The sequence below is a fragment of the Dreissena polymorpha genome, chromosome 8 (assembly GCF_020536995.1).
Source record: "Dreissena polymorpha isolate Duluth1 chromosome 8, UMN_Dpol_1.0, whole genome shotgun sequence".
Classification (NCBI taxonomy): Eukaryota; Metazoa; Mollusca; class Bivalvia; order Myida; family Dreissenidae; genus Dreissena; species Dreissena polymorpha.
Window position 1 is genome coordinate 83,775,476 of NC_068362.1, and position 14,652 is coordinate 83,790,127.

At 34.6% G+C, this 14,652-nt stretch overlaps 1 protein-coding gene across 2 annotated transcripts in view; it reads left to right on the forward strand.

Annotated features, from left to right (window-relative positions):
• LOC127842247 (leucine zipper putative tumor suppressor 2 homolog) overlaps positions 1–14,652 on the forward strand; it is a 123,312-nt gene that overhangs the window by 63,408 nt on the left and 45,252 nt on the right. The window lies entirely within an intron of this gene.

Here is a 14,652-nt window from a genome sequence, read left to right on the forward strand (position 1 = left end):
CTAGACTTGTCAAATGTAGCAGTAAATTGATAGTGTTTATTGTCCTATTGCTTGAAAGGCTTGTTTACTGAAGAGCTTTATTTAATGGCAAAATATTTATGATCAAAGGTTAATAAGTAAAATTGTTACATTCTATACAGTTGTCAGTTTTCAATCACCAGTAGTTTTACTTAATAGAAGTTAATTGCACTTTTAAGAAATTGTCTGCAAATTGAAAAACGAGTTCCTTTGTCAAACGTGTCAGCAGTGTTGATTAATATGTTTATAATTGTGCATGGGATTGCAATGTTCAATAATCTAACTGTAAAAATAAATAACAAACTAAATCGCTTATTGTGTAATGGTTTTGTGACATTGATTTAACTGATTTGAAAGTGGCATAAAGTCTTTGTATATTTGAGAATATAAAGGCTTAATTAGCAATAAGAGCAATAATATGATCAATTATGTGGTTATCACTGTCACAATAATGTGCACCAAATTGACATCAAATATCACATATCTTTAGTAGTGACAGCACTCTTCAGGAAAATATTACCGGTATTCCTTGTGCCCACACTAATATATCTTCTATATCTATATTCTAAATTCTTCGAGTAACAGCTATAATACAACCGCCTGCCTTATCCCTTGGGTTTGTAACATTTGGAAATAGTATCAAATTAAAAAAAAGGTGTGATTAAGATCTGCTAAAGATAAATGATTGTTGTTAAATAACAAAATATCCTGATAAAAAATACTTGTATTAGTAACTTCACAGCTGTACTAGACTAAATTCACTAGAGAATCTAAAAGTCATGTTGGTTCTGTAACTTATTATCATAAAATGGTAATAAAAGATGTGTTTGTGGTTGTGGGCTGATAAGGGTGGAAATACCCTGTCAAGGTGAAATGTAAACAGTTACAAAGGCCAATAAGGATTTGTTATATTTTTGAGCAATAATTACTGATAACATAGGCTGAATGGAAGTTGATTGATATGGCTTGTAGATATAAAATTTGGAGATGGGATTTCATGAATGACATGTTCTAACCCTGTGAGTCACAGAGATGTAGAGACACAATGAAGTCAGGATATTGTTAGTAACCAAAAGTAATTTATACCCACACTAATTTATTGCTTGAATGCCAGAATGTGATATCTGCTTGTGGGCCAGAAGGCTTATAATCCCTTCTGAAGTATGCCAAAATATGAGGTAATCACGCTGTAATGATTTAAATGCATCACGTAAGCATGGCTTATCAAGATACCCGCTGGTGAATTATACTTGGTTTAGTCTAAAATTTCTTTTTACAGAGAATTTCAACAATTTACATTTGTATAAATTTAATTTATGTGGAAATAAAAACCTGTAAATAAAACTAAATTACAATATCACAGATCATAATTTCTTAGTTTAGAATTCAGTTGTTAGGTTTATTCTTAAATCCTATGTATTGTCTATAATGTATTGATTGTTTGAAATAATGAAAAATAGTTAATGTCGACCAAATTAATGGTTCTATATTTGGCACTCTACTTATAAGTTTTCAAATCCTTTGTATAAAATATTGAGTTTTAATAGTTTTCCTTTAACAAATTATTGAATCATTTCTTCCGTAACAGCCTGTGTCCATTGAACAGATAAGCTTTACAATTAATCAAACAATCACCAAACACAGTGTACACAATATACCCTTGTATCCCGTCAACAACGTTGTGGTTGAGATGAAAAACCGTGCAATAATGTAACTTCATCTTCGGAATTTAACCTTTGAACATTGTATTATTTTAAATTGAAGCTGAATCTGTCTTATGTGACAAACTTTATGAGTCAGTGAATTATTCAGACTGTCATAAAAAATCAGCGGACTGGGAAATAGTTACGTTGTCTAGTTGTGTGATGTCTGGTTGTTCGATACGCTAGTTGTGGACTAGTTATGAATTTGGATTCATGAAAATAATTGTGAATGGGTCTATATGGTGTTTGTAAGATCATTGGAGTGTTACAAAGTCGGAATTTGGGATCACATGCACCTGTTATTAGTACAGAGAATTTCATATAGGAACATTAATGTGGATGTTAACAGGGTGTGTGTACAAGTAATGCTATATTTATTTAATTTAAGAAAAATTGGCGGTGGTTCACTTATGGAAATATAAAGTTTGAAATACACTGGTAAAACCTATATCTTGTATTTTTGTATGTAAAATAACAATACTTACATTCTTATATTAATATTAAGCATTTTTGTGTAAATAGAGTAGTAATGCAATCAAATGTGATCAACAACAAAAAATATTATAATCAATTAAGTACGTAATATTGATTGTAAATTCAAAGCAACTTAAAGCTGTTGATTAAATAAAAACAATGTATTGGGTTAGAGTCGGGCAATATACTTTTTGAATGCACTAAAAGGGGTTTTATGTTGCAATTTGCAGAATGTTGTCGTTCGGGCCATTGATCTCTGTTCTGTTCTTCATATTGACAGCTGTCACTATAAAGGTTATCATAGTCCATCATGCAGAATTTATGTTAGTTTCTTTACTCAGATTACTGCACTTAGAATACGGCCGAGATTTAGTGTAACAGTTTGGTGTACTCGCTTTTTGTAATATTTGTATTAATTTTGTCATTATTTGCTAATGTTCCACAAATAAAGGTGCTCTAAATGTAATTATCAGTATCTTATAATTACTGGTACAGCTATGCGATGTTATAAGTGTATATTTATGTGAACATTACAGTATTTAGTATAGTTTTTCTTAACAGAAAATGCCTGTCACCATGGTATGCCAAAGGTAAATAAGTGTCCGACTTGGAAAATAGGGTTTTATGCATAAAATGCCTAAAGTCCCAGATTAGCCTGTGCACACTGCACAGTGCACACTGCACAGGCTTATCAGAGATCGCACTTTTTGCCTGAACTAGATTTTCACTTGAAAGAGACGTGCTTTAATCTTTGAGTACCAAAAAAAGCAGTAAGTGTTTTACCTGATAAGCCTGTGCAGACTGAACAGGCTAATCTGGGACAACACTTGTAAAATCCTGTTTTTCTAGGAGAGAAACTTAACCCTTTGCATGCTGGAAAATTTGTCGTCTGCTTAAATGTCGTCTGCTGAATTTCTAAAATTAGCATTTTCTTTGATTTTTTTTCAAAGAATACTATCAAAATAGCAAACAGATTGGATCCTGATGAGACGCCACGTTCTGTGGCGTCTCATCTGGATCCAAACTGTTTGCAAAGGCCTTTAAAATTCGGTTCCCGCACTGAAAGGGTTAAATATCTACCATATCAGCACCAAGGGGGTTGAGTTTTATTTATCAAGTTGACCATGTTGGGGGTGTGAGATAGGATTGTGGTCGTTCCGATTCAACATCCAACATCAATTAATTCTCTATTTTGGAAGCGGTGTCTGATAAATAGACTGAAGTTCCTAAGGGAGTGGTCAATTAATTTCATTTTGAATGTAAGCAATGTCCAAAGAGTTTTTAGCATACAAAGATTTTCCAATTAATTTCACTGGGGATCAATTTGAAAGGAAATACCAGATAAAGATCTTGACCGCTGGTCAGTGGCCAGCGAGTGGGTCAGATTTCAAGCATCCAGTGCAAATGGTCAGTTAATCTTCATCTGCATCTGAACTGGCAGAAGGCAGTGTGTCACAGGGGACATCAGATAAGTGGGGTGTTGATAGCATTGATTTACAGCACTAAACCAACACTGATCCCTGGATACTTGTTGACCCCAAAATGTGTATTGAGTGATGATCCCCTGATCTCAAGAACTCTTCTACATTTTCTGCAGAAGGTGCTTGCAATTTTGTTGTTAAAGAAACTTGTGAATTATGACAAGGTGATGAAAAGTGCCTAGGTTTTGCTGTTTCAAACAACAGTGAATAATGACTGTGGCATTTTTGTTTTTTAGTGAGAAAGGTGCAATAATTCAGGTGAATGTGATGTTATTTGTCTTTTATGGCACGAATCACGTTAAAAAGATTGAATGATTACGGAATACTGTGAGGAGTGTTTTGTTGATGTATTATAGTAAAATTAAGTACATACCGAACTGGGCATTATGGAAAGTGCAAACAGTGTCTTCTTGAGGAAACCAATATAAATATATGTTAATTATTACTCAGCACAATTAAATTGTGGATCCTTTGATCAGTTTATAACTGATTCTCAGGTAATAAAACTTTAATCCTTCTAATAATATACCTGATATTGGACATTTTAAAAGCGTTGTAACTGTTAAATCAACTATTCATTCTTATTATTAAATTCTGCTCAGCAGGTGATGGTAGATTGTAAAATTCCTACCAATTACCTGTTAATGGTTTTATTCACACCAAAGATTCTGAAAGGTCACATATCTACCAGGTATTTGTGTGGTCCAATTACATTCTTAATGGATTAAGTGCAAAGATAGCCACATAAAGAAGTTTAATGAAAACACCCAAATGTATTTACATATTGAATGCATTCCGTCTCTGTATCTAGTCTGTTCAAACTTTTAGAAATTATTTTTTCTAACAGCTGCACAAATTTTAAGAAACACCATTTGTTATCACAGATTTGAAACATTCTTATTCAAAGGCATGCTGAAAACTTTTTCAGCAACAAATAGTATCCTAAACAAGAGCTGTCAAAGGACAGCGCACTCGACTATTCGAGTGCTTGACAGTATAACATAAGCCATCATGGGGAAATTGTTCATATTCAATAATTTATTAGACAATCTTTAAAAAATAAAAAAAGGAAAAAAAAAATTTTTATTTGGGGGGGGGGGTTGAGAGGGGGTATAATGTGGGGTGTGGTCATTTATTAGACGATTTTTCAAAAAAGAAAAAGGAAACAAATCATTTTTTTTGGAGGGGGGGGGGGGGTAAGGGGGGGGGGTGAGAGGGGGGTATAATGTGGGGTGTGGTAATTTATAAGATGATGTTAAAAAAAATTAGGGGGGGGGGGGGGTAGGGGGGGTGGGGTGGGGTAAGAGGGGGTATAATGTGGGTTGGGGTAATTTAGATTAAACAAGAAATATCTTTTAAAAAGATATAAGGCGTTGATTGTGGTTGCAGTTAATGAAAGGTAAAGACCTCAATGAATGAGATCAAAGATAGCGAATGTCTTTTTCTGTGCAGTTCTTAGCTGCAGCAAACGCAGTACGGGATGATACGCGGAGTTTTCGCGGCTTATTTTACATTATTACATATTGCTGGTCATAAACGTAAAGATACAAAACAGAAAACCAAAAGAAGAATGGAAGTGAAATTAAAACATATTAGTCAACCGGCCACACGCAAAGTATCAGTATATATTTTAAATATTTATACGCGGTTTGTCTGGCGAACTTGCTATTTGATTCGATTTTTAACAGTATCGAGAATCATTGCGCTCATGCTTAATTCATTAGTCAATATGATGGCATAATTCTTGTTAAATTAATTAAAAATAATATTTATCATGGTATTGTTGTAAAACACATTAAGAATGTATTATTGACATACCATATGATATCGCTGGATATCTTCATTTAACATCTGTCTGGTCTAAAGAAAATTCCAGTTCACCTTGTTCACGCTATAGCGTCTTTATTATGTAACGATTATTTTCCTGGCCGCGAACTCCGATCAGCACATAGGGTAGAGACGCAGCGATGACCTGTATGTAAACTCTGACATTCACACACAGTGGCTGCAAATTGACCCGATATACCTCGCGAGTTGAAATGCAATGCATTAAAGTGAGTCTTCGCTTCCACTGCTCTCTATACTTTAACATGTTAACATGTTGACAGGAATATGGAAGTTAGTAATAAATATGAGAAAATAGCCTTTAAGTGCAAACATTCTCGCGCTGAAAATCTTCTGAAAATAAAAGGTGGACGCACAAACTGTATTGATGTCGAGATTGAGTGTAAAACTGTTCTATCTATTAAGCCTTTTCATTAGATATAAAATTGTTTCATGCTGAACACGCAGTAAAACAGTGTTACAAAGACGCGGACATGTTTCCAATGTTCTGGTCATATTCTCAAATCAGCCAATGCAGTCAATGAAGTGTATTCATCTGTACTTGGCCGCGGAAGTTTTATTTGAATTCTATTGGATGCTAACAAAGGTCAGGCTAAGGTGAAAAGCTGGCTTAATACAGCTTACGCCGAAAAAAAAAATTGGGGGGAGGTTGGGGGGAAAGGGATTCTGGGTAGGGGCATGGGGTATTGTTTGGGTGGAATCCATTGTGGTATTCAGGTAAGTGTTGTTTTGTCAAAGTAATAATAAAATGTGATCATAAATAAAGAAGTTATGGCAAATTAAGCAAAATGTTCAATTATCTAAGTGTAAAAGGGGCCATAATTATGTCAAAATGCTTGATACAGTGGTCTGCTCTTGTTTATAGGTTGGGGTCATGTTGGTAAACAAGTATGCAACATATAAAAGCAATATGTCAAAGGATTTAGGAAATATTTGGGGTAGTACACAAACTTTAACATAGATTTATCAATAATATGCATATTCTAAGTATAAAAGGGGCAATAATTATGACAAAATGCTTGATAGAGTTGTCTGCTCTTGTCAGTGATTTTTTTTGCTTTAATTTGTTACAGCCTGTGCCTTTTGAATTGGGAAAATTAGCGCGATAAACCGTGAAATTGGGAAAAATAGCGCGATAAACCATGAAATTGGGAAAAATTAAGCATTATAAATAGGATTACAAGTAACAGAAGTGATATTGTTTTTAAGTGCATGTTCAGGGAGTTTTCTAGAAAAGGAGTCTGGTCAAATTGGTTTTTTTTTTATCAATAAAAGTGGCAAGTTTGGTAATGATTTATGGACAAAAATGACTAAATTCAAGTTATATATATTGTAAGATGTTTAAAAAATAAAGTTGAGACCTAGATTTAAGAAATCATAATTAAGTTATATGAGACTTCTTTCTACAAAAAAAAAAAAAAAATAAAAAAAAATTTTTTTTTTTTTTTTTTTTTTTTTTTGGAAGTTTGGCTTTTTTTGGGAAATTTTGGTCAGAATTTTGGGAAAAAACGTGTATTTTTGCGATTGGGAAGCAGCCGAAATTCGGCTGTAAATTTGAGCAAAAAAAATCACTGCTTGTTTATAAATTATAGGTTAGGGTGATGTTGGTAAACAAGTTTGCAAAATATGAAAGCAATATGTCAAGGGACAATGAAAATAAATGGGGTAGTACGAAAACTTTAACATTTGCTGCATATTCTAAGTGGAAAAGGGGTCATAATTATAACATATTGCTTGATAGAGTTGTCTGCTTATGTTTATAGGTTGGGGTCATGTTGGTAAACAAGTATGCGAAATATGAAAGCAATATGTCAAGGGACAAAGAAAATATTTGGGGTAGTTCGAAAACTTTAACATTTGCACGCTAACGCAGACGCTAATGCCGACGCCGGGGTGAGTAGGATAGCTACACTATATATATTTTATATATAATAGTCGAGCTTAAAATAAGAAAAGGAAAAAAAAAAAATTTTTGTGGGGGGTAGGGGGGGTTGAGAGGGGGGTATAATGTGGAGTGTGGTAATTTATTACATGAGGGAGAGGGGGGGGGGGGGTATAATGTGGGGTGTGGTAATTTATAAGATGATGTATGAAAAAAAATGGGGGGGGGTGAGAGGGGGTATAATATGGGGTGTGGTTATTTATTAGATGATGTTTAAAAAAAGAAATTATAAAAATTATAAAAAAAATCGGGGGGTAGGGGGGGGTGGGGGTGGTTGAGAGGGGGTTATAATGTGGGGTGTGGTAATTTATGAGATGATGTTAAAAAATCAGAAAAGGAAAAAAAATTGTTGGGGGGGGGTAGGGGGGGGGGGGGGGGGTTGAGAGGGGGGTATAATGTGGGGTGTGCTAATTTATTACACGAGAACTGTGAAATCAGTTTTATTGTATTTTATGTTTCAATGAAGTCTATTCTCAGCGAATATCTGGTTAAGGTGGAAAGTGTCATCCCTGATTAGCTTGTGCAGACTGCGCAGGCTAATTTGGGACTACACAATGCACATGCATTTAATCCTGTTTTCCCAGAGCAGGGCTCCTATTTGCATGTAGTACAAAGGTATTTAACTCTTCAGCGCTGGAACTGAATTTTGAAGGTCTTTGCAAACAGTTTGGATCCAGATGAGACGCCACAGAACATCAGGATCCAAACTGTTTGCTAGTCTGATAGTATTCTTTGAAAAAATCGAAGAAAATGTAAATTTTAGAAATTCAGCAGACGACATTTTAGCAGATGACAAATTTCCCAGCATGAAAAGGGCTAAAGCAACTTAAAACACTCTGAATATTGTATCAACTGGCATGCACACAAATGATGGAAGGCATTTCAAACACTTTGTAATTGTTTCCAGTTGAAAGTGATATGCAAAAAAAAATTATTCTATCTGTGTACTTCAGTAAAACATTTCTGTATCAGAGTGTTGTTTCACCTGTTTGTAAACTATGACTTATTACTTTTCTTTTGATGCCCCCACAAAGTATGAAGCATTAATGTCAGGTGATACTCACACAAATGTAATAACAGCATGTGACAGATAAGTAATAACGTTCTTATAAAGCTGGTTTATGAGAATTTAGAATAAGACATCAAACTTCAAACTGACATCATGTTGATGTTTTTCTCAAGCTAAACTGTTTATTTCATGTTCTGGATGTTTTATTTTGATAGTCTGACTATACTTTTTGTATATAAATTAGCAATTTTTTGTGACTTTTATTAGCAACGATTGTTTTTTTATATTTCATTTTAAATGTATTTTTAAAGTGCATGCATACATTGCAATGGTTTGATATTTTAGAATTTAAAAACCCTTTTCGCTGTTAAATTAATTAAAATAATGCAATTATATATTATGCAAATTTTTATTCTACAGTAACTAATAAATTTGTCATTAGTAATAAATACCATAGGTATTTGAAATATAATATAATCAACAGAAATTAAATACAATTTATAAACAAATCTTTTAAATAAAAATAAACATTTATATATACATGGTGTGCATGCAATTTAAAAAGAGTCCAATTAAAGTGTGAAGATCAATTAAACAGATATCAAGCAGAAATCAGCAAAACTGAGCCAGATATTCAGTACCTGTCAAAAATGACATAACTGCCATATAAATTTGACAGCCAGATCTCTATTGTTTATTTGACTTCATCACATTGGGCTTTGTTATCTGTTGAGGATCAATTGGAGATCAAACGATCACCTCTGTCTTTAAAATGTAAATATATAATAGGAAATCACACCTTAAGGTAATTGGTTTTGAGTTTCTATCCAGGAAAGTGTCAGGACAGATTTGGACTTGCTTGAGTTGTGGAATTAAAAAGTCTATTGGAAATAATTTTTATAGCTGACAGATATGTGTGGACACAATTTGTATGTGTATTTGTGTGGATAATTTACAATATAAAGCGTGTATAGTAATACAGGTACTATAAGCAGTAAGAAAACAAGGAATTATATAGGTAGGATATATAACTAGCATGATAAATGGAAAATTCTAATAAATGATGTCTTTCAATATTTAGCCTTTTTTAAATTGACAAAACCAAATAATTTTTTAGTTGTGTTTTTTATGAGTGAGCCATTTTTAATTTGATTAAATTCATAAATATATTCATTTTTTTGCATATGCTTCATTGATATCAAATGGATCATATATTCAGTGGGTTTAACTAATGGTGTGACATTGCAAATATTCAAATCACAAGGTCATTATTGGTAATACTATGGGCATTTTTGATGTGTATTGATGTATTCAGTGTAAGTTTATATATCAGGTGCTAATGTTTTTATAACAATCCAAATATTTTCTTATGTACTAAGTCTAATGTAACCTGCACTGGTGTAAGCTGCATACAAAATCGTTGCAAATATTTCAAGAGCTGATGCTTTACAAAAATTAATTTACTCTGATTATGCTCTAAAGATATATAATATAATATTGTTGTGTTTTAAGTAAGATAATTACTGTTCAACTTTATGGAGTATTCTTAGACGCAGTAAGTTTTATGTTTCCAATGACCATAATTACTTTTAAATGGATTTTTACACCAGAATGTTGTCACCGTATGTTTTCACCAGATTTTTAATATTTTGTATCATTCAAGTCATACTTCTTACATGTTGAACAGGGTTATATTTTATCAAAAATAATTTGATGACTGACAGACTGTAGATCTGGGATAATTTCATCTCCCACTGGGTTGGGGTTATAAAGGGGGCAAATGGCAAAGTAATCTTTAAACATCATTTATGTGTTGTATGTATGCTTGTTCACCATTATATAAGAAAGCCTCATGTATCCCAAAGTGCTGGGTTGTAGCGGATCCGTGGTCTAGTGGTAACACACTGGCTTCACAATCCAGAGATCGCTGGTTGATTCCTCGCTGCACCTAACCTACTAACTCGTCTTTCGCATGAGATGTTAAACCGAGGTGCAGTGTACTAGGTTCTATACACCGGGCACTAAAAGACCCAGGGTCACCTCTGGAACGGGGTGTCTCCTGTATCTTGCACTATCCCCTGTAACCAACTAACACGTCTTTCTGGGGGCGATGGCCATATGGGAGACAATCCTGGTGCACTCGATAAAAACAACAACAACAACAACACCCAAAGTGCTGGCACAGTATGAGTTCTGCTATGTGATTATGGGTCTAAATGCATGTGCTTAAAATATCATTTATTAAAGTGTGCAAATATTCAAATCACAAGGTCATTATTGGTAATACTATGGGCATTTTTGATGTGTATTGATGTATTCAGTGTAAGTTTATATATCAGGTGCTAATGTTTTTATAACAATCCAAATATTTTCTTATGTACTAAGACATTCATCACTAAATACCAAACTGTGAGCTGTTTTCGGGTGATGAAATTTGACAGCCTCACTTGAGCCAAGCTTTCTTTATATTAAGTGTGAAAACAATATCGCTAATTAAAATATACAATTGGAATGTGATAGCAATGCTGTACATCGATCTATTCACACCTATTTAGTAGTTATGTAAAGGCGTAATCAACTATAAATCATTTCGCCGAACCGGTTTAACACCTACTTTTTATAATCAATTCGCCGAACTGGTGTTTCGCTGAACTCTCCAGTAACCCTTTAAATTACTGTAAAAGTGGCAAGTGTTGTTGCTGTTAACTCTTTCAGTGCTGGAACCGAATTTTAAAGGCCTTTGCAAACCCTTTGGATCCAGATCAGACGCCACAAAACGTGGCCTCTGATCAGGATCCAAACTGTTTGCTATTCTGATAGTATTCTTTGAAAAATTTTGAAGAAAATGCTAATTTTAGAAATTTAGCAGACAACATTTTAGCAGAAGACAAATTTCCCAGCATGCAAAGGGTTAAATTTTTGCTGACTGCACAGGCTTATCTGGGAAAAAATGCATGAAGCCCCATTTCCAGGAGCATGGCTCATTCGTATTGTTAGAAGCAGTCACCTGGACTGATAAGTACCTGATACAGGACTGGTGACGGAAAGAATGTCTCTCTAATACTGATAAAATATCTTGGTTGTGCTAAGACAGAAGTACCAGTATGGTATTAGTTTAATCCCGTTGCCATAATTCTGAAGTCCTGATGAAGGTTAGAGCAATTATGAACAGTTTCTGTGCAAAGTACATGGATTAGTGGCTGACATTTTGGAGTTAATGTTTTGTTATAAATTAGGTTTTCTTGAGGACGTGATGTACTGCTGTTTGAGTCTTGTAAGGGGGTTAACTAATTAACGTGTCTGGAGACGGAAGGGTTGCCTATCATTTCCTTAGGATTTGTGAAGGGCTCTAGGAGAAGTGCCCCCCCGGAGAACTGCCCCCCCAAAGATTTTTCACTGGGCGGAGAACTGCCCCCTCACTGTTTTTGTATAGGGCGGAGAACTGCCCCCCTGCTGATTAATAAGGGGCGGAGAACTGCCCCCCTGTCAGAATTGATGACCCGGAGAAGTGCCCCCTAATTAAAGAAATAGCGGTGATATATAAAGCGAGTATTATAATGACAATAACGCCAGTAACTTTCTTGCTATTATGTATGGAAATTGAGTGAAATTTCAAAAGTAATATAAAGTTGTACAAGTAATAAAAGTTATAAAACGGCATAAAATACCTACCTCGGCATGGACGTCGTCACGTCGCCAACTTTATAATCACGTGATTTTCGTCAATGTGAACAAAGTAAAACAAATAACTTTTTGCTAATAAAAAGTTTTCGCGGCTGAATTATTTGATATTTTCCCCGTAATAAAAACAAACAATTAGCATGCAATTTAATCCATCCTTATGCCAGCTGAAAACAATAATTTATTTGTTTGTTTTCGCCAATTACGGATTTGGACGGTTCAATATAATAAACCCATATGCGGCTTTATTCAAAGCTAACAAGTTCTTAACAATTAAGGTCGGTCCGGTCTACCAATTAAAAGATTAAAAGATCGCGGTACTTATCGTTAACGGTAACAAGTTCTCTGCCTGCCTTATTAGCTGCTAATTAAAGCAACTGTTACCGATTTTGTTTGTTTGGCATGTCGACATGATCTGCTCAAAATGCAAACTGCGGACGACTCGACGGTCTGGCGATGCTACCGACGGATAAGGTGCTAGAAGACATGGATTAACTAAACAACATAAATAAATTGCTTATAAATTCAACTTCACTTCACTTTTTTCTTCAAGTCAGCTAAATTATTGCCTTTGCCTTGCCTATTAATTTACTTTTTTATATGTAAATTAACTTTTTTTCCATGGGTCAATACTATCTTTATAATGTAAATTAATTCCGATGTAACTTTTCCTCCATAAGTACCGAGTTGCACGTCTATATTTAGTTGCAACACATTGCCAGTATTAACACGCACGCGTTTCCTGTGTGGATCTCGACTATGTTTCGCGCTCTTATTAAAACACGACTTTTACAAGGCATTCATGTATAGTGAGTGGTGCAGATGCGTACCAAGGGCCTTAAACAGTATTATCACATGCCTCTAGACAATTTGTGTTATTCAGTTCGATAAATGGTAATATACTTGTACTGAAATTAAATTGTTACCGGATAAAATGTGGTCGGCGATAACGTAAAATTACCCGTAAGTATTGTTTTCACTACGTAACTAATAACTAATATGACACCGGGGGGCAGTTCTCCGCCCCTACAGATTTGATGGGGGGGCAGATATCCGCCTACTAAATTCTGACAGGGGGGCAGTTCTCCGCCCCTACCGATTTGATGGGGGGGCACCTCTCCGCCACCTTTAAAATAAGGGGGCAGTTCTCCGGGGGGCAGTTCTCCGGGGGGGCACTTCTCCGGATACCTTTGTGAAGTTATATTTATATTTATTATTACAAAGGCTGTAAGTGTTGCCATGAGATTCATGAGGAAACATAAATTAAGAAGTTAGTTTTTTACCAAATTCAAAATTATAGATCTTTTATGTCAAATGTTTTATTTTGGTGTTTGTATTTTATGAACCATGTCATCCGAAAATAGGTTTAAAGCTTTATGCGGCCAGCGAAGATACTGACCAGCCTGTGCAATCGCTTTCCGCTGTTGTCTCATTAGTTGACAAGATAGCTTCTGACCAGACCGCGCTGATGCGCAGGCTTGTCTGGAGATACGCTGGCTGCATTATGGCTAAAGACCATTTTTTCATTATGTAGCTCATATTAAGGGACCACAAGTGGGTCAAAATACGTATCTAAGAGGTAAAGGGTTAAGAAGCAGTTTCTGACCATAGTCAAATTGATTTGTATTTGAAACACTTTTGTCTTGGCAATTTGAAAGCCTGGAACGATAATGGGCCATTATATTAACCTGTACAGAAAAACCATATCAGCCACAACATTGTTATTTCTGAAGCAGTTTCTTGTCAAGGTTAAAATGATTTTTCTGTGATCTTTGTTTTGGCAGTTACATATGTAAAATAAAAAGTAAAATATTTTAAACCAAAAATCTACAATGGAGACTGAGCTATTTTTCTGTAAATATTTTAACTTAACAATGCATTATTTTTATCCCTCCTATATAAAGCTGTCACATAATTGTTAACATTGAAAATAAATAATGCAGAAACAACAATAATGGCTTTTTGTCTAGAATGATATATTTATCTGAGGCTTATCTTAAGAAATGAATACTGACCACAATAACAACACTTGGCTTATTTTTTGTTGGATACTTGACATTGTGTTTACTAAATGCAAACATTTAACAAGAATTAAAGTTGTACTGGAACCACATTGTTGTAATTAACCATTATTCAATAGTGTTTTCACAACAGATTGTCACAAAACTGACCATCAAAACTGTAACTTAAGATCAATGGCTAGACAATAGCTCAAACTTTGACAGTTTTTGGATGAGAGGTATAGCTCAAGTGGTGCCCTGCATTGTCTGTCTGTCAGTGCACTTTAGCAGAGCCCACTTCAGCAGTTCACACTTTAGCAGTGCACTATTGGTACTGCCCCACTTTAATATGCAGCTGAATATGTCATTTACATAATACAACCACTTCAAAGTGTTTCAGAATCATTTTGTAATTGATCAATGCAAAATTTGCATAGGTGCATTTTATGTGTGAGAATTGTTTGATTCTTGGCTTAAACTTTGATTGTGTATAGGTGTA